The following is a 22,426-nucleotide window of genomic DNA, read 5'->3' as shown; positions in this document are numbered from 1 at the left end:
ATCGTCTGATTTACATGGTGCAGGAATACCTTGGGGCAAAGTCAGACTTGGACACCTTTCCCACCGAAAATCCTCTGGCTTACTGGGTCTTGAGGATGGATCACTGGCCAGAGCTTGCACAGTATGCAATTGAGCTACTGACCTGTCCTGCATCTTCAGTGCTGCTGGAGGCTTTGTCACCGATCACAGAGTGTGCCTGTCCACTGACTTGGTTTATCGATTGACCTTCATAAAGATGAATCAGTCTTGGATCACCACCAGCTACCAAGCACCTGAAGCTGATGTAACCAAATAATTTTTTTTGAAATGTCACATCCCTTCAAGACTGCCTATGCTGATGCTGAGTGACTATCCTCTTATGTTGACTGACTATCCTCTTCCTCCTCAATGATCCTGCTAAAAGCTTGGAAGAACATTTTTGGTTCTGGGTGACGCCACCAGTGGCTAAGGCCCAATTTTCAGCCCCTGTTTAACAGGGGCGTGTAATTAAAATTTTTGATGCAATGCTTTGCAGCAGGGCTCATTCCTACACTCCAACTAGAGTTTCTGGGAGAGGTTGCAGTGTCGTGGCACCAGCACCAGTGCAAACGGCCCATTTTTTCAGCCCCTGTTTAACTGGGGCATGTAATTACAATTCTTGATATAATATTTTACAGCAGGGCCCGTTCCTGCGCCCACCGAGAGTAACTGTGAGGATTTATAGTGTTGTGGCACCAGCACCACCACCACCCAACCACAACCACCAAAGGCCCAATTCTTCTACCACTGTTCAACAATGACATGTAATTACAATTCTTGATATAATCGTTCACAGCAGGGGACTCCAGCACCCACCAAGAGTCACTTTGAGGGCTTACAGTGTTGTGGCAACACCAACACCTTAGGTCCACATTTCTACAGAGCATATAGGGCAGGCCCCTACTTTCAAACATCCAACTTGCAAACGGAAGGTGACAACAGGAAGTGAGATGAAAAACGATGGACGGTCCAAAAAATTATACAGGGGTGATAACCCTTCCCTATGTTTTCCAAAAAGCTTAAAAATAGATTTTTTTGACTGGAGCTACACTTTAAAAATGTACCAGTTCAAAATTACAAACAGATTCTACTTAACACAACAAACCTTCACAGTCCCTGTCTTGTTTGCACCACCAGTATACTGCTGTTCTGAGTATATAGGGCCTGGGGGCCCCACGCCTTTCCTTTTTTTAATATGGGTACGAAGTTCCCCTTAATATCCGTACAAGACCCAGAGGGGCTGGTAATGGGTAGGGGGGGCTACTCATGCCATTTTTTTCTCAAGGATCTTCATCCATATTGCCGGAACCAGATATTACATTAAAACCGCAAGCAGTTTTAAATGACTTTTTTTCCCGTTAAATGTCATTTTGTGCAGGGACTGTTCTAAACACGGGAAACATATGCCACTTCACGGGCATACTATAGACACCCCCCAGGCACGATATTTAAAGGAATATTTCACTTTTTTTCACTTTAATCATCATTAAAATCAGTGCTCCCGAAAAAACTTCAGTTTTAAAAAAAAACATTTGCCATTGATCCATGTCCCCTGGGGCAGGAACTGGGTCCCCAAACCCTTTTTAGGACAATATCTTGCATATTAGCCATTAAAATTAGAACTTTTTATTTTGAATGTTCAAGTCCCATAGACTTCAATGGGGTTCTAAAGTTCGAACAAATTTTTGGTCCGTTTGAAAGTTCTGGTGTGAACCGAACCGGGGGGTGTTCGTCTCATCCCTAGTCACATTCATTAAACTGGATGTAAACCCTCCATACACCCAGTGAAGTGAATGGGCTCAGATGATACACAGAGATGAACCAAATCTCCTTACATAAATTTCTACAATCATATCTGCTGTCTCCACATTTTGATACTGTATAGAAAGTTCAGATCGTGTTAGGGAATTTTCTTTTCCTGTTTTAACATGGAGTGTGATGTATGGGCATACAGCCAAGATGGCGTAAAATGTTGATTGGAGGAAAGGCACCCACCCCCTCTCATCACGTTTTGTATGGGGCCAGCTCCCTGCTAATCTATTTATAGCAGTCTCCCCTTACAGAAATGTCAGGATGCTTTTTTCTGATGTGTCCATTTGTCAGGAGTTATCAGGCTGTTAACAAAAGAATGGGTCAGGAGAGGGCTACAGGACACTGAAGATATATGTTCCCAGCTCAAATGTCATGTATTAGGCTGTGTTTCCTCTATTGCGTCCCCAAAGATGCGTAATTTTGCCGCATTTTTTTTTTGCCGTGACTTAATGCAATGCCTGTGTATTCTTGAGGTCTATGGACCTGAAATTGCATCAAAGTGGGACCATAGTAGTGCAGGGACTACTTTGAGGTCGCTGCGTCTTGAAGTTGCACAGATATGAACGGTACTCATTGGAAATCATGGGGTACGACTTGAAAAGTCCCAAATCACATGAAAAGTCGCACTAGTGGAAACCCAGCCTTAGGTTCACATTCACTTAAACATGTGGACTATACACTCTGAAGGAGTTGTTTCCACTTACCCTGTGAAGGGACAGGATCCAGGAAACTGGCACAAATGCATTTGTCAGCATGATAGAGAATGCCTCACTTAGCTTGCGCTGCATTTTGGGCCTGCATGCAGTCTGCAGTGGCAGAGAAATTAAATTGCACAGGTTGCCTCACAAGGATGTGGTTGTGCAAAATTCTAAACCCTATTAACCACTTTCAGACCAGACCATTTTGCTGGCTTAAGACCAGACCACTTTTTGCGATTCGGCACAGCGGCGCTTTAACTGACAATTGCACGGTCATGCGACATGGCTCCCAAACAAAATTGACATCCTTTTTTCCCCACAAATAGAGCTTTCTTTTGGTGGTATTTTATCACCCCTGCGGCAATTTTGGAAAAAAAATACATTATTTTTTACTTATTGCTATAATAAATATCCCCCAAAAATATATAAATAAAACATACTTTTTTCCTCAGTTTAGGCCGATACATATTCTTCTACATATTTTTGGTAAAAATTCGCAATAAGTGATTATTGATTGGTTTGCGCAAAATTTATAGCGTTTACAAAATAGGGGATCGTTTTATGGCATTTTTATTAATAATTATTTTTTACTAGTAATGGCGGCGATCAGCGATTTTTATTGTGACTGCGACATTATGGCGACACATTGGACATTTTTGACACATTTTTTGGACCATTGTCATTTATACAGCAATCAGTGCTATACAAATGCACTGATTCCTGTGTAAATGACACTGGCAGTGAAGGGGTTAACCAGGGGGTGGCAGTGTAGGGGTTAAGTGTGTCCTAGGGGCGTATTACTAACTGTGGGGGGCTGGCCTATGTCTTAGTGAACACTGATCTCTGCTCCAATCACATGGAGCAGAGATCAGTGTAACTTGTTGCTAGGCAGAACGGGGAGATGCTGTTTACATCGGCATCTCCCTGTTCAGCCTCCACCGTGAGACGATCGCGCATATCCCAGCGGGGATCGAGTCCACGTGACCCGCGACTGAACTCACGAGGGGCCCGACCACCACGCGCGCTCACCGCCAGTGGTGCGCACGCGATGGCAGGGCGGCAAATACAAATGGATGTACCTGTACGCCAATTTGCTTGCCTGTGCTATTCTGCTGACGTATATCGTTGTGTGCCGGTCGGGAAGTGGTTAAGGCAGCTATTGCGGAAAGGATGCTACAGATATCCACACCACAAGCAACACCCATAATGATAGAGCGTAAAGTGCTCATTGATGAAGGATGACTGATACCTTGTCAGAAGAACTATTTACAGTAACAGATTCTCTAAACTTTATCCATATATAATGGCTGCTGTATATTTGTGCACTGAACTTCCAGGGGTGGAAGCTGCCCTCTTGTGTCTGGTGCAGCAACATGAAACAACATGAAATCAAGTCCAGAGCAAGCTACTAAGATGGCTGGAAGGTCTTTTTAAAGGTGCGTCCAAACAGTCTCTTCCAGTTGGCCAGGGGACCTAAGTGAATTTGATTGTAGCCTCCTTCCGGAGGGTTTGGACAACAGTCAAAGACCAGTGGGTCCAGTAGACAGGTGGGTGTACAATGGAAAATTCCAAAGCTGACCACTGAATTAATTTAATCTATTACAGAAGAGAAGATGTTGACAAGATTTCTATACTGCTACAAGGCCATCATGCCAGTGATGCCGAAAGACATGGAATCATATGGGTGCCTTTCTCCCCAGTTTTTCTAGTACCTAAGGCAGGAGACTTCTGGCCTGTTTTAGTTTCAAGGAATCAAATGTGTTCATATATGCCAATCGGTTCAAGATGGTTCATACAGACAGTCACAGGGACAGTTCAGCTGGAGGACCAGTTGGTATCAATCGACTGGCTGACTCACATTTCCATGTACTGATCAATGCCAAGGGCCAGAGGCATGCGAGATTTTCAGTGGTCAGGTGTCACTTCCAGTTCAGGTGCTTTTACAGAATTGGCACAGTCCCAGGAATCTTTTTGAAAGATCTTGTTGGTCATGGTGGTACCTTGGGCCAGGTGGCACATGAGGGTGTTTAAATATTGCCTCCTTTAGCCTATGAGCTGGGCTATCTATGGATCAGAATATCCTTGTGCCTATACAAATTCAACAAGAACTGGAATTTTGGACATCGCCACTGTGCTTTTTTGGAGGCATTCCTCTCAGCCCAGGAGATAGGATGATTCTGAAGCCAGTCTCTGGGGCTGGGAGTCCAAGATCTGCAGAAACAAGTGCAAGACCATTGGATAGCGGTGAAGCACAAACTCCCCAAGTATCTTGAATTGAAGGAAGCTTTTTCTAGCTTTGCAAGCCTTTCAGGATCTTTGAGGGGGCCCTAGTAAGGTTGACAACAAGACAGTAGTACCGTATTTATCGGCGTATAACACGCACCCCAAGCTTAGGAGGGAATTTTAAGGAAAAACTTTTAGGAGGGAAGTTTAAGGAAAAAAAAAAACTTACATTTAAATGCCCATCAACGCAGCTTTGTCAGTGTCATATGCAGCTTTGTCATGCAGCCTTGTCCATAATTGCACCCTTGTCAGTGTCATATGCAGCTTTGATTTTAAGGGAGAAAAAAGTGTGTGTTATATGCCGATAAATACCGTAACTTACTTGCCTGACAATGGGACACCAAGTCTTTTCTTGTTTCATCTCGCAAAGAAATCCTTTGTGGGCAGAAAACCACTTAGTTAAAATTGGTCTTCTTGCCAGGGAACAAAATCAATTATTTGTTCGGTTATGTAAATTTTGGCCCTATGGGGCATTCCAGCAGTAGTTCTCAGGGAGACTTCACTGAACATGCAGCTTCTGATAGTTGCAACAATACCAATCCAAAGACTCCATTATACAAGGTGCAGGGTGCCTCACAAGGATGTGGTTGTGCAAAAATTCTAAACCCTATTAAGGCAGCTATTGCGGAAAGGATGCTACAGATATCCACACCATAAGCAACATCCATAATGATAGAGCGTAAAGTGCTCATTGATTAAGGATGACTGATATTTTGAATCCTGCATCCATCCCTGGACTACTGATCCCTTCCTCCTGTTGTCCTTCCGATTGATCCCCTGTGTATGACCCTGGCTTGGTTACGTTTATGATTATATCTTACATCTGTATATATGTTTTGGAGAGTTATTATTGTATGTCACCGTGGTTGGTTGCTGGTTTATATTATTGTTTGTCACATCAGAGGTGCGTTTACTTTGGTGTATTACTTATCCTCATAATAAATCTTCTTATTATTATTACTTTACATGCGTTTGGTCTTCCCTATCGCAGTCTACACAATTCTGGTCACACAGGTTCATGACATAATACCAAGGCCAATCCTGACCAGAAGTGGCTGCTTAGGGACGCCATCATTCTGTTTTGGGCAACATGCATCAAGAGGAAGTTACTTATCATTTTCTGCTGGTGAGAATGGGGAATACTGCCGCCAGCAGGGCCATCTTTAATATTGATTGGACCCTGGGCAAACATTTTCTTGCCCCCCCCCCCCCATGCAATTTCACTCTCCACCTGCTCTGAGACATATAATAACTAGCAGCTAGACTTAAAATCAATTTACTGTATCAGATCAGGCAGAAATTATGATTGGTTGCCAGCAGTTACAGCATATCATTACTGCTTACTGACTGGTTGCTAGAGTTTACAGTCCAGATTACGGTTCACTGATTAGTTGCTAGAGATTATAGCACATCATCTCCTCACTGCAGGGGGGCATGATATACATATCAATGCTGCCGGCCGCAACTATTTACTTAGTAATGCCGCCACTTTTTTACATATGAATGCTGGTTATTTACATGTAAACACAGGGTCTGCAGGTGAGTCATCTGTACACAACAATAGGGCAGAGCTGTGCAGCATTAGTAGCAGCACTTCACACTGAGATATCGGAACACAGCACAGGACTAAAACTTCAAGGGACAAGGAAATTTAAACTAGGATAGTTGGCAAGTATGAAGCAGCTGCTTTGGGCCCCACAACAATGACAGGGCCCAGGGCAGCTGCCCCTTTTGCCCTGCCTTAAAGACAGCCCTGGCCGCCAGATATTGAAAGAGTTGGCCAGAGACCAGCTACTAGAGTGTATCTGACAGGCTCATTCCCTAGCTGATCAGGGCCATATACTGTTTGAGGATGTTCAGAGCTAGCCTTGTCCAGTTCTCCGAGAGGCAGTGATGATCCCCCCCCCCCCCCCCCCTTCAGTTTTGATCAGGTTGAGTCTCTGGTGTGGGTATTAGAGGATGACCAGGTTTTTTTGAGCATTATTGATCATGTTCTCATCAGGTGTTATCAGAGTGTATTAACACAGTTCAGTCCCTGGTTAGACAGGCAGTATGTATGCCAAGTTTTATTCAACATTTACTACAGGCATGGTCCGATCTATTACACTCAGCCTCAGATTGCAACAGTCCATTCCTGTTGCCAGAGACCTACCCGCTCAGTGGTCTCTTTCTCTATCACCCACAGCAACTACAGTCACAGCCCAATATACCCAGCTACCAACTAAATATCAGTGTCCTGTTTCCACTTTCTGCACCTATCCTGCCTTTAACCCATCTGCCTCCTCTCTACTGCCTGCAGCAATGCCACAAAGCTCCCCATTAGTAAATGCTTCCTCTTTCTTACCATGGTCAAACTCTTCTCTCTCTGCACCCCCTATTTACAGCCCTCCAGTCACCTACAAGGCTTTAGTGGTTAAACCCAAAAAGAAATCAAAAACCAAAAAAACTCAAGCGCAAATGTGGATGATAAATGAAAATACCTATATAGAAAGCTGCTGCAAACACTCCAAAAGATCAGTTAAGCAAAAAAATAGGGATATTTAAAAGTGAATAGTGTTGCGCTATCTTCAAAAAAGTGCTAAGTGCCAAAATCGCAAATAAAGTTCTAATATATTACTAAAAAGAGGAAAAATACACCTTCAAAAGGTATTTCAATACTCCTTCAAATTATAACATCTGATTGCATTCACATAAGTATCACAGGTGAACAAAGTGCAATGTACAAACATCGGGGGTATACAAATAGTGCACTATGATATATAAATTAGGAACAAATGTCCAATGTGAATTTATGAATGGTCCTATTTTTGGACATTTATTCCTAATTATATATATATATATATATATATATATATATATATATATATATATATATATATATATATATATATATATATATATATATATACACATTTATTTTTATTTTTTATTTTTTTGGCAGACACCCTAGGGAATAAAATGGTGGTTGTTGCAACTTTTTATTTCGCACAGTGTTTGCGTAACAATTTTTCAAACGCAATTTTTTCTTTTTTTGGGGAAAAAAACAAACGGTTTCTTGATCAAAACATAAAAAATAAGTGTACTATAGTAGACCATAGAATGGTCCTATTTTTGGACATTTATTCCTAATATATATATATATATATATATATATATATATCATTTTTAGGATGTTGATAAATTAATTATCTTAACACACACACACACACACACACTTTTTTTCTTTTTATTGCACTTTGTTCACCTGTGATACTTATGTGATTGCAATCACATGTTATAATTTGGAGGTTTATTTTTCCTTTTTATTTGTAATATAACTAACTACTATATAGAACTTTATTTGCAAGATAGCGCAAAACTATTCACTTTTAATAAACCCAAAAAGAAACAAGTTTTGTTTTTTTTCCAAGCCGTACAATCCTTGCCATTATCCAATCCTGTCTCCACATCAGCTGATCTGCTCCAGCCTGCTTCCACACCAGCCGATCCACTCCAACCTGCCTCCATGATTGCCAATGGCATAAGGCTAGCCTCTGATGGTCCTGAACCTGATGACCCAGCTAACCCTGCCAACCTTCTGCCTGCAGTCCGGCCTGATGCTCCAGTATTTGCTGTCCCGCCTGATGTTCCGTTGCCCACGGTCCAGCCTGAAGTTCTGGTGCCTGTTTTCCATCCTGAAGTTTTGGTGCCTGTTTTCCATCCTGAAGTTCTGGTGCCCTTATAGGGACACTTATAAAATGGAGGAGATAAAAAGAAGAATGCTAGATACTATTACTCCTGTTGGGCTTAATCACAATATTGTTTTTTTTTTTTTTTAGGATTATGAATACAATATATAATATTTTATAATTTATCATTTTAACTTTGTTCTATTACACTAAATGTTTTAAGAAGAAAACAATAAAGGTATTTTTAACTTTAAAACACTTTTTTTTTTATATATAACTGCTCCGGAAATACAGTGGGAAAAATAATTCTTTGATCCCCTGCAGATTTTGTAAATGTGCCCACTTACAAAGACATGAAGGGTCTATAATTGTTATCATAGATGTATTTTAAATGAAAGCGACAGAATCTCAATCAAAAATACAAAATAAAACACAAATGTTATAAATTGAGTTGCAGGTCAGTGAATAAAATAAGTATTTGATTCCCAAGCAAAACATGATTTAGTACTTAGTGGAGAAACCTTTTTGTAAGTGGGCAAACTAACAAAATCTGCAGAAATAATTATTTCGCCACTGTACCTGTTTTGAATGAGTAATTAGGAGCAATACAATGAACTAATTGGCATGTCATTTAATCCAGCACCAAAACGGTTAACAGTTAGAGTAAGGAATGCTTGAAAAGAAACTCTCAGTATGTTCACAGGATTCCTTGACAAAGATTGAAACGCGTAGACGTGAGGACGGGGCACAACGTGAAGTCACTAAGCGGAGAGGCTTTTGAATTGCTTGAGGCTTTACCACAGTTTTTCCTGCCTTTCCTTGTCCCACAAGTCGGAACTCTGACAAGTAAAAAGTGTACTCTGCTGGTCTACCTTTTAAACTACCATCTCATGGCTGGTATTTATCTGTCTCACTGAAACCGAGTGATTGTAAACTGTGGGTGAGAAATGGAGCTGAAACCCCTCCGGCTGGAGAAGAATATTGTGCATATTCATGAATAAAAACAACTTGCTTTCAGATAGATACTTTGATGTCATTGACATCATCTGTGCTTATAGAAGTGACAGCTACTATGGATACACTTTGATGTGGTGGATGTGGGATACATTTTTATATAAGTAGTCCACAGGTGGACATAAATGATACCGTTACTTTTTCTCTAAGCAAGTGCTGGAAAAATTGACAGATTAAAGTAAAAGTTTATGAATTCTAAATGATTACTTACAATATTTTCCCCCCATGGACATGTCTCTTTGTTCAGATGTAACACTGTATTTTGTTATAGCTGAGCTCCACCCAAAAGGGGAAGTTCTGCTTTAACCACTTCCATACCGGGCCTTTTCTGACATTCCTCTCCTACATGTAAAAATCATAATTTTTTTTTGCTAGAAGATTACTCAGAACCCCAAAACATTTTTTTTGGGGGGGGGGGGAACAAACAGTTTCATGATTAAAAAAATAAAAAATAAGTGTACTATAGTCGTCATGCAGCAGCCCGTGGATTCTTTCTCTGGGTCCCTGATGGCACAGGAGAGCCCAGAGAAGCACCGGATGGCGGCGGGAGGGGGGTTGTCCCATCCCGTCGCCTGTAATATGATCATAGTGGCAGTTCTGCTGCTTGATCATTTCTTATGGTGCACAGAATCACTGGCTGAAAACAAGGATATCTGAATGGTGCCTGTATCTGCAGGCATCATTCAGATATTCCCATCGAAAGTCAAAGACATCATATGGGCAGGAAATGGTTAAGGCCTCCTCCCCATTCCTATTTGTGAAATGGCCCTTTTGGGGAGGGGGCAGGAGTGGGTAGTTGATTTTGACAGGTGTCCCATTTCCGCTCTGACTGCCTAGACGTTTGGAAGCGGAAGTTCTCCTTCCCCTCTCCCTCCCCGCAGTCTTCTGGGACATGTCACAGGTCCCAGAAGACTGTAAGACCGTTCGCAATATGCAGCCCGGCTTGTGCATGTGCAGTGGGCACCCAGCTGTGAAGCTGCAAGCTGTCATAGCCAGGTGCCCACAGTTAAGATACCAGAGTCGGGGACAGACGACAGGAGGTGAAAATGACTGGAGTGAGCACATTCCTGGATCGGGGGGACATGTGAGTTGCTATTTATTAAAAGTAAGCAGGCTCACATATCTCTGCAGCAGGTCCGGTGCGTTTTGTCTGGTGCGTCTTTTGGTCTGTTTCAGGTCTGAATTCAGCTGAAAATTTGAGCTGAAATTGGACCTGAAACAGTGAACCAGTACGCATCAAACCCCTGCTGAGAGCCGGATGTGGCCATGGTGTGAACCCAGCCTCAAAGTGCTTTTACTTACTTGATCCTCTGCCTCATGGCAGGTGGCACTTCCCCATGCCCTGGCAGTGGAATTTCCATTGGCTTCATAATGTCCGGTGCAAGGCTATGGACCTTGCATTTGTCATGATTCCATGAGGACCATTAACTGCTGTATCGTAGGGGAGAAGATGCTGCGGGTACCAGTCTAACAGCATGGAGGAGCAGAGGATAGGGTATGTAAATTTGCTGTAACCACGAGCGCAGGTGCAGGCCAACTGCAAGGGACAGTTTTCAATTTTCCTGGTGCTGGTCTTTAAAATAATATCCCATAGCTGAAAAACATACAGGTCAATCTTGGCAAAATCTCACTTCCCATCCAAAAGAAGTGTATCTGCCAGAAATCCAGTAAGGTAATAATTTCTTGTGCTCTTTCCCCATGCTGCTCTCTAATCATTTACCATGTTCTGAGCATTAGCTGTGATCTGCAGAACATCTCCCACCTATATTATGGCACAAAGTAGGAGGGAATTCTGTAGCCGATCTTTTAAATTATATTACTAATCCAACAGACAAGAGGGGTCCCTAGTTGTTATGGACATTGATGACATTTAAACAGAGATCTTGGGATACTTATATAAACTATACCAAAACTGTTGTCAGACCTTGCATTGGGGGTAAGAAAAATTCAAGATATATTAGAAAAAATCAAAAAATATAGATTTTAAAATTTTAAGTGAACGGATAGACGGTCCGTTTACATGTGACTGCCCATAAAGCAGAGGGGGTTGTGTCCATGTCCACCCTGCATAAGCGGAACAGGCACAGACCTGTCATCTGTCCGCTCCACCCAGCTCAGCAGGGAATCAGTGGACAGGAGTCCGCGAACGTCCATTACAGACATAAAATGTCCATAGTTAAACAGCACACAGCTTGCAGCTCAGTGACTGCTGTTGACTCAATTACATTGGAGGGCTGCACCAAAAGTTTCTCCCCCCCCCCCACTCTCAGCCAACCAGTACTGCCCTCCTCTTTCACAGAACCGCCACATTTGACTTAAAACAAAAGATGCCAGCAGCCAGAGTGAGTCTGGAGGTCTTCATTAGCTTATTGTAGAAGTTTGCAGCTATGCTAAAAGTATAGCGTTTAGCTGTGTGTGTCTGCTATCAGCTGTAGGTTTGTGGACCATGCTAGTTATGCTAAAATACAATGGAGGAGGAATTCAACTTACTCAACAGAGCTGAATACTGGAGTCTATAAAAGAAATGGGAGTTAAGCAAAGGCCAGTCAGTAGTGTGAAAAGAACAAGGCGACACTTTCTGCTGTGACAAAATACCTATAAGTGAATCTACAACTAGGTTATAAGGGCTGTGCTGAAAACAATATGTAGAGTGCCATTAAACCACGGTAGTAAAAACAAAACTTTTCCCTGTAAGGCAATTGCATAATGTGCTACAGCCAGAGCCTGTATGAGTGGCTGGAGCCGCAATTAAGTCACTCCCGCACATGCGCATGGGAGCCCTAGGCATGGAGCTCTGAAGGTCTGGCATGATATGCTGGACTTTCAGAGCGAACGAGAAAAACAATATGTGTAGCGCTTAAATATAATATTAAATATAATCATATACATAAACACTGGTGAAAAGTGACAATGATATAAAATATAATGTCAAACATTAGTGTCCAAAGAATGTTTTGTGTATAAAATCCGAAGTCCCAGGAAAGGGCCCCGTGGGTGCTAGAAAAAGTACATGAGCCAATGGGAGATCTTCCTTCCTACCTTCCTATAAGCCTTGATAGAGGTATAAGTGGATCGATTGAATCCCAAGGGTAATAAAACACTCGGTAGGGTATGCTTACCAGATGTGGTGGACATATACCGATGGCAGTGAGTCAATAAAGCCTGTAGTTCTCCTATGGAAATCGCCTGGAATGGATGGAAGAGCAGCTTGCAATCTACAGCCACTGTAGGTATGAGAAGGACCGCAGATACATCACCCAAGTGCATCTCCAAAGTGCCCACAGGAACATAGACAGACCTGGATCAAAACAAGGGCAAGATGATATGAAAAGGGAAGGAGAAAAGCTCCATATGGTGCAGATCAACCAATTTTATTGGAATAAAATTCTTATAACAGCTTGCAAGATCATGCCAAATAAAAAATCCAAAATCCAATGAATAACAAGGAATGGACAAAAAGAGCAATGTGTGGAGTCTCAAATGAGCAATCCCGATGCGTTTCGACTCAAGGGGTCTTCAACTGGGGCATCGATGCCCCAGTTGAAGACCCCATGAGTCTTGAGATTATTATTTGTTTTTCTCACAAGATTTGCTGCAGTACATTGTGGACCAAACAAAACCTTTTTGCAGAGCAATTTATTGCCACCAACCCCAATTCTTCATGATCATGCACTTCCTACATTTCAATGACAACTCACAGTGCCCTCCCTGAGATAATCCCAACCATGATAAATTATATAAAATACGTCCCCTAATAAGCTCTTTTTCCAAGTGATTTGCTGAAATGTATGTCCCAGACTAAAACATTTGTGTGGACTAATGCCTTGTCCACTTCACTGGCCGACTGTAGTTCAAACATTATATTCCCAGTAAGAGGGCCAGGTATGGGTTGAAGCTAAATAAACTTTGTCAAAGAGCCACAGGATATTTATACATACTTCGGGTGTATGAGGGCAAAGACTCTCAGCTCCAGCCCCCTGTGCTCAACATATATCGGAACCAGTGGAAAAATTGTCCTGGACCTGGCATACCCTCTTCTCAATAAAGGCTATCATATATACCTAAACAATTACACCAGTTTGCCCCTTTTCCATCACCTTTACCGTGAAAAAAATCTTGGTCTGCCGTACCACCAGAAAAAACGGCAAGTGTTTGCTGTTGGCTGTGAGATGGAAGGACAAGAGAGATGTTTACATCCTGTCCACCTTTCACAATAACACCATGGTGGAGATTCACAGAAGATGTGCTTCTATTGTAAAGCCTGAATGCGTCCACAATTGTAATCAGTTCATGGAGGAGAGGGTTGGATTTAAATGACCAGATGCTACAACGATTTTTATCAGCATGAAAGTCCCGTTTCTGGTATAAAATAGTTGCATTTTATCTGTTCCATATGATAATGTATAATTCATACATGATTTATCAAAAGTCAACAGAAAGACCCAGCACCTATCTCAAATGCATTAAAGATATTCTCGATGCCCTGATATGCCCTGATCTACCAGTAAGGACCCCCCTCCCCCTTTGTTCTAGAAAAACAGTTTTTGGTTTTCTTTGTTTTGTAATTCCCTTATCATGATCTGGAGACCGAAAGCTTCAAAGAGATTTGGGTGGGAGAATTATCTACTCCTGTCCCCATTCTTTCCTGACCGAGGGCCCTAAGCTTGATGGTCCTTCCTGCTGGTTGTGCTGACCATATCGCTGCCTGTAATGACACAGGACTTTATGGACCATGTACTGACCATATCGCTGACTGTACTTAATATGGACAATATGGCTGCCTGGATGATTCCTTTTGCTGCTGCAGACTACATCTCTGCCTGCTACCTGCACCAATGCTTTGGCTGTGCTGACAGTATTTCTGCCTGCTGCATGTACTAACTATGGACAGTATCCCTGCCTGCTGCCTGGACAATTCCTTTGGCTGACTGCATCACTGCCTGGACCGATACTCTCCTCTGTGGACCACTGTACTACTAAAACCACAGGTTTACCCTTTGCTCAGCAGAATGTATTTTGCTGTGTAATTGGTATGTACATGCTATGTGTTAAAAATATGATGGGCCTTCAAAAATGTGATAGGTTGCCATAAAATTAGATGTGTAATTTATGCTCCTAGAATGCTTAAAGGTGGCTACTTGGATGTTGGGCCTCTGTATATGGCCAGGCAAAGTCTCACACATGTAGCATTGCCATACTCAGGAGTAGCAGAATGTATTTTAGGTGTAATTTTTTTTTCTGTATATGCTATGTGTCAGAAATACTGTATAAATTAAAAACTTTGTAGAAACATTTTTTTTTTTTCTTTCCACGTTTTCCAAAAACTTGTAGAAAAAAAGATGTCACGTTCAAAAGACTCATAATGCCTCATAGAATATATGTTGGGGTGTTTGCTTTCCAAAATTGAGTCATTTTGTGGGTAATTCCATTGTCCTGGTGCTCCAAGGTCTTCAAAAAATGTGATAGGTAGTCAGGAAATTAGATGTGCGATTTACACCATGTCCCTTGAATGCCTGGTGGTTCTACGTGCAGGTTGGGCCTCTTTATGAGGCCAGGCTGCCAAAAGTCTCACACATGTGTTATTGCCATACTCAGGACGAGTAGCAAAATGTATTTTGGGGTGTAATTGCAAATATGCATATGCTGTGTGTGTTCTGCCCACTGGGCTTCTATTCAGTTTATTTATGTTTACGTGCTTGAAATAACATGTGAGTTTTCTTGATTTACTCCAAGCTAGTTATGCAGAGCGCAGGCACCACCTACTGTTCCCTTTCTGATAAAGCTGTTCTGTTCATAGAAGTTACATATTGTATTATTTTAGAATGTGTTAATAAAGTTGTTAGGAACCTAAGAATTCTTGGAGAATTCTCTAGAGGAAGTCAGCCACCATTTTAAGACTATACAACAAGACAGTAAGGCTGTTTCTCCAATTTCTCTCCATCACCTCTTAGCGAGCTTAAAAAGTATGTTTTTGTTATCCCATTCTGTGTTATAGAGCATTGTTTCTTTATTATATGCAATGTTGTTCTGATTGATGTTTGCTTTATCAATTTGTAGTTTCACTTGGCTTGTTCTAATAAATCTAAGATCAAATAAATATGGTATCTGAAGCTTATGGAGCATAAGGTTTAGCTCTCTGTCCTAGAGACAAAACAGTGTGTGAGAAATAACTTGTTAATATGACAATTTTGTGTTTAAAAAAAAAAAAATCGTAATTTTCCCAAGAATTGTGGGGAAAAATTACAATTTCAAAAGACTCCCCATGCCTTTTACTAAATACATTGGATTGTCTACTTTCCAAAAAGGGGCAATTTGGGGTGTATTTGTACTGTTCTGGCTGGTTGTGTCTCAAGAAATGAGATAGACCCTCAGTACATCAGGTGGTCAATTTTCCATGAATGGCCCCCTAGCTTGTAGACCCTATAACTTTCACAAAGACTAAATAATATACACTCATTTGGGTAGTTTTTTTTACCAAAGATATCTAGCAGTATACATTTTCACCCAAATGTATGAAGAAAAATTACTTATTTGCAAAATTATATACAGATACTCATTTAACGGCAATCACTCGGACTTATGACCAGCTCTCTCCACCCGAACGACACGCTATACATCATTGTATTGTACAGTACATAACTTTTGTTTTTGTTCTGTACTTATGCAAATTAAAACAACATTATTAAGCTGGAGTTTTGTGTTTGGACTTTTTTTTTTTTACAATACTGTACAGTACAGTAGTTAAGAATGCTTAAAATATTTATTACTTGTGTCTCTTTTTTTTTTTTTAGATTTTCACTTATATCACAAAAAAAAAAAAAAAACAGTGACTGGTGATTAAATACCACCAAAAAACTCTATTTGTGTGAAAAACTGATAAAAAATTTGTTTGGGTACTGTGAAGCATGACTGAGTAATTGTCATTCAAATTGTGAGAGCACTAAAAAGCTGAAAATTGGTTTGGGCAGTAAGGGGGTAAAAGTGCCCTGTATTGAACTGGTCCCACACTGGTCCCATACCTCATCTTCTGGGGTCCCCTAAAGATGTTCTCTTCTCCTCTTCTCCTAAGTGTGCCCCAATAGAAAGTCACTTGCTATGTGGCATGCTTTAGAGATGGGCTGCGTGCATCCATAGCTGAACGCCTGGTCCCTGAATGCACTTTTGGACTGTTAATAAATATAAATATTAGTGCGCTAAAAAACTAGAATGATCAAAATATTAAATTAAACACAATATTGTGTCTCCACTGCACATGGATTTAAGGGTATACCCTTTTCTCATATCCATGAAAAAGTGCTCTCGTACATAATTACGTGCAAAACATACAAATATAAAGTTCCAAAAAAAATATATGACCACTTGTATACACTTTCAACAGAAATCACTATGCACACTTAATAGAAAATATATCAAGTAAATTAATCACGTAAGCTAAAAAATATCATCACATATTGTGTGGTGTGTGGGCTTCATACAATCAATGATAAGGTGCTCTCATGCATAAATGCAACCAAATGATCCCAATCAATAATAAAGTGCAAAAAATTCACATATTATATGGTGTGTGGACTTCATACAATCAATGATAAGGTGCTCTCATGCATAAATGCAGCCAAAATGATCTCAATCAATAATAAAGTGCACTTGTGCATAAAAAGTGCCAAAAAAAAAAACAATCAGCAGCAATAACATTCTCTGACCATCTCCTGTAGTATATGTCCCCAGTCCCTGATCCTCTCTTGTAGTATATGCTCCCAGTCTGTGATCATATCCTGTAGTATATACCGACAGTCTCTTACCATTTCCTGTAGTATATGTCTACAGTCTCCGATCGTCTCTGTAGCATTTGCCCACAGTCTTTGACCATCTCCTGTGTACAGTGCCTTGAAAAAGTATTCACACCCCATGAAATTGTCCACATTTTGTCATGTTACAACCAAAAACGTAAATGTATTTTATGTGATAGACTGGCACAAAGTGGCACATAATTGTGAAATGGAAGGAAAATGATAAATGGTTTTCAATTTTTTTTACAAATAATTATCTGCAAAGTGTGGCGTGCATTGTATTCAGCCCCCTTTACTCTGATATCCCTAACTAAAGTCTAGTGGAACCAATTGCCTTCAGAAGTCACCCAATTAGTAAATACAATCCACTTGTGTGTAATTTAATCTCGATATAAATACAGCTGTTCTGTGAAGCCCACAGAGGTTTATTAGAGAAAATTAGTAAACAAACAGTAAAAACAAAGGTATCCCCCTTTGGGACTTTATATGAGATGTGCACAATAGACTGATGAAATTGCCAAATACAAAAACATTTATTGCAGAAATAATCACACATAAAAGAGTAGCATAAACAAAGGCAAAGCCGATACAGTTGTACATGGTTAAAGATCGCATTGCATTAGAAATACATGAGTATACATAACATCTATAACACCCGACGCATTTTGCAAGATGTGACTCGCTCTTCAGGGTTGGATGGATGTAGGATATATCTGGAAATGGATGACCAAAAAAGGAAATGTAACACATGAATAAATGATGGACAAATGGTAAGAGAGGCCTTACAGAAAAAGGAAAAACCCCATACTCACCAACCGGCAAGGCCTGGGTGCCTGTGGCTGTGTTCACAGAGGATGGCATGGCATATAAAAGTATACAAAGTATTTATAGTGAACAAACAGCATCATAAAGGCCAAAGATATATAATATAGATTTACTCAAGCGCTGATATGTATGCAATATTTAGTAATATTGACCCCAAACCACACTAGTTAATGTGCTGAAAAAGCTGCACCAAAAAAATTATCCCTCAATACGTACTCTGAAATATATAATATTAGTGCGCTGAAATCAATAGTGGTCAAAAAATTGTATCAATACCTTCCAAACGATTTAACTGAACCCGTCATATGACCCTAGTCACATAAAGTGCTCCCATGCATAATGTGCAAAACAAATACAATTGGTTAAATTCAATAAAAAAAGTACATAATGTGCATATAAAGTGCAATCTTCATTGATACTAAACTTATGGAGACTTAGAGATAAAGTGCTAGAAAGATAATATGTATTCACATACAGTGCTAATATACCAAAAAATACTTCATAAAGTGACTATGTTCATATGTAAACTTTACACTAGCGCTTTAAAACTTATACACCAAGATCTGTGAACGATATAATTCTAATATCCCACATGAACTATCTACTTTAACGTACTCCACAGTATTAAACAACTTATCCTTCTAATTGCTTATGATAAGGTGCTGGTATATTTATACAGATCACTAAAATCGCCAAAAAAAGAGTCACTTATAGTAGAGACTTTACTCCTTTTTTCACCGCTAGATCTTGCAGTCAGCTCCGGTTAAATCCATTCCACTGCAGTTACTTTCACCTCCAGATTTAAACTACACACTGGTCTCTCAATCACCCTATCTCATCCTCCCTCCGACTTATGATCAAACCAATTCAGCAGGTGCGGACATATGGGAGAACAAAGAGAAAGAGACACAATAGTGTGATACTGCAGGTACAAACTGATACTGCACTGTACTCTGCGGTCCTACTCACAAAACCTGAACGTGTATCAAGCCTCTGATAGAGCGTCAGTGTTTTCACTCCTCCTCACAGCCTTCCTGCAGACCAAAGGCTCCACGCCACTTGGCTCCTCCTCCCATATGACGGGTTCAGTTAAATCCTTTGGAAGGCATTGATACAATTTTTTGACCACTATTGATTTCAGCGCACTAATATGATATATTTCATAAAGGCCAAAGAACACACCAGATAGGCCAGGGATAAAGTTGCAGAGAAGTTTAAAGTAGGGTTAGGTTATAAAAAAATATCAAAAGCTTTGAACATCTCATGGAGCACTGATCAATCCATCATCTGAAACTGCAAAGAGTATGGCACAACTGCAAACCTACCAAGACATGGACGTCCACCTAAACTGACTGTCAGAAACCATGAACCAGACCGAGACAGAAGTACAATTAAATCACACTTGTTTATTAATAAAAAATAAATAGAAAATAAAAAATAGAAAATAGAGTAAGCATAGTCAAAGCATAGCCAAAGTCCAGTAACCGGATCGAGTAGTCAGCCAGGCCAGAGTTCAGTAACCAAATCAGGTAATCAGCCAGGCCAGAAGTGAGGGATCCAAGTAGAGGAACAACAAGCAGGATAAGGAGCCAGAAGGGATGTCAGCAAGCCAGTCTTTAAACAGGAACGCAGGAGATGGTTTCTTGTGATGTGACCAAAGCGAAGGCAGAGATGAAGTGAGCTGGACAGCTTTAAGTAGGCAGGTCAGATGAGCAGGATCAGGAACAGCTGGGTAACTGTGGAGAGAGATGAGAGCTAGCAATTAGCCGACAGCTGAGCAGCCAGCCCAGAGAAGGAAGGTCTAAGCCAGCCCAGAGAAGGAAGGGCTACCTCCTCCTCAATGACCCCTCTCCCTCAGAGAACCACCGGGCTTGAGGGGAAAACATCTATGGAAATCGCGTAGGAGGGCAGGGGCATGTACGTCCGAGGATGAAACCCAGGAGCGTTCTTCCGGACCGTACCCCTTCAAATGCACCAAGTACTGTATGCGCCCACGGAACCTACGGGAGTAGACAATGAATTGTACCTCATACTCCTCATGGTTCTCAACCTGTACAGGGTGAGGACGTAAATCGGTTGCAGACCAACGGTTTCAATAAGGAGACATGAAACACATTTGAGTTGCGCATACAAGGAGGAAGGTCCAATGCGTAAGCCACTGGGTTAATCCTGCAAAGGATACGGAAAGGCCCAATAAACCGAGGTGCAAACTTCAGTGAGGGAACACGAAGTTGGAGGTTGCGAGATAACAGACAGACCCTGTCCCTAACCTGGAAGGAAGGCGCAGGCAGGCATCTGTGGTCAGCATGGAATCTGTACCTATGCTTAGCATGACGCAAAGCCTCCTGGACTTGTACCCAAGTGGAAAGAAGACCACGGAGATTCTCCTCTAATGCAGGAACACTCTGCGGAACAGAGTCAGGCAACATGGAAGGTTGGAAACCATAATTCGCCATAAATGGAGACAATCGGGAGGCAGAATTCAAGGCACTGTTGTGAGCAAATTCTGCCCATGGTAATAGATCTGACCAGTTGTTATGGTGGTCAGAAATATAGCAACATAGGAATTGCTCCAAGGACTGATTGGCTCGCTCTGCTGCCCCATTAGACTGCGGGTGATACGCAGAAGAGAAAGCAAGCTGAATTCTCAACTGTGCACAAAAGTCTCGCCAGAACCGGGAGATAAACTGACTTCCCCTGTCCGAGACAATCACCTTGGGTAGCCCATGTAAGCAAAAGATCTCCAGAGCAAAAATGGAAGCCAGTTCCTTAGAAGTAGGCAACTTCTTAAGTGGAATACAATGACACATCTTTGAGAACCGGTTGACTACCATAAGGATAACAGTGTTGCCTTGGGAGTTGGGCAACTCCACAATGAAATCCATAGACAGGTGGGTCCAGGGCCTCTCTCCATTGGGTATGGGTTGTAGGAGGCCCACTGGAAGGTGTTGTGGAGTCTTATTCTGAGTATACATGGAACAGGCAGCTATGAAGGCCGTTACATCAGCCCGTAGACTAGGCCACCAGAATTGTTGGGAAATGGCCCAAATGAGTTGATTCTTCCCAGGATGGCCAGCTGTCTTGGGAGAATAGTAAATCTGGAGCACGGCAGTATGGAGACTCTCAGGGATAAAGCAGCGGTTACAGGGTTTCTTAGGAGGAGCATGGACCTAAGCAGCAAGAATTTTGTCACCCAAAGGAGAAGTAAGACTGGTGCGAACCGTAGCCAGGATACGATCAGGAGGAATCATAGGAACCAGAACTGACTCCGACTTGGAAGTGGAGGAAAATTGACGTGACAAGGCATCAGCCCTTACATTCTTAGTACCGGGTAAGAATGAGACAATGTAATTAAAACTCAACAAGAAAAGAGCCCATCGCGCCCTTCCGGGAGAGAAGCGCTTAGCCTCAGACAAGAATGTGAGATTCTTATGGTCAGTAAGAATGAGAACTGGCACAGTGGTACCTTCAAGGAGATGTCTCCATTCTTTCAGGGCTAAAATTATCGCCAACAGCTCTCTGTCACCAATCTCGTAATTACACTCAGCAGGTGACAATTTCTTGGAAAAGTAGCCAAACGGATGCATAGTGCTCTCAGAGTTAGGACGTTGAGACATAAGGGCGCCAACTCCAGTCTCAGAAGCATCAACTTCTAGGAGAAAAGGCAACGTAGAATCAGGATTGCCAACACAGGAGCACAGACAAAGGCAGCCTTGAGAGTCTCAAAGGCCTTAATGGACTCCGGAGACCAACTCCGTGGGTTACCAGTCAAGGGCTTGACCAGAGACGAGAAGTTACGAATAAACTTCCGATAATAGTTGGCAAAGCCCAGGAAACCCTGCAGAGGACGTAAACCCACTGGTCCAGGCCACTGTAGGACTGCAGAAAGTTTCTCTGGGTCCATCGAAAAACCAGCAGTGGAAATTACAGGAATATAACCTGTTCATGATGGAACTCACACTTCTCCAGTTTACAATAGAGATGGTTCTCTCTTAGTTTCTGAAGCACACGACAGACATCTGTGTGGTGACTCTCTAGGGACTTGGAAAATGCGAGGATATCATCAAGATAAACCACCACACATACCTGCAACAAATCTCGGCGGATATCGTTAATAAATTCCTGGAAAACTGCCAGGGCATTACAAAGGCCAAAAGGCATTACCAGGTACTCGTAATGGCCTGTTCTGGTATTAAACGCAGTTTTCCACTCGTCGCCCTCCTTAATTCGCACGAGATTGTATGCCCCTTTCAAATCAAGCTTTGTGAAAACCGTTGCTCCCTTGAGGCAGTTTAAATAACTCTGTAATCAATGGACGGTA

This window comes from Lithobates pipiens, unplaced genomic scaffold (genome assembly GCF_037356315.1).
Source record: "Lithobates pipiens isolate NorthernLeopardFrog02 unplaced genomic scaffold, aLitPip1_a1.2 Scaffold_3, whole genome shotgun sequence".
NCBI lineage: Eukaryota > Metazoa > Chordata > Amphibia > Anura > Ranidae > Lithobates > Lithobates pipiens.
Note: the sequence above shows the minus strand (reverse complement) of the source record.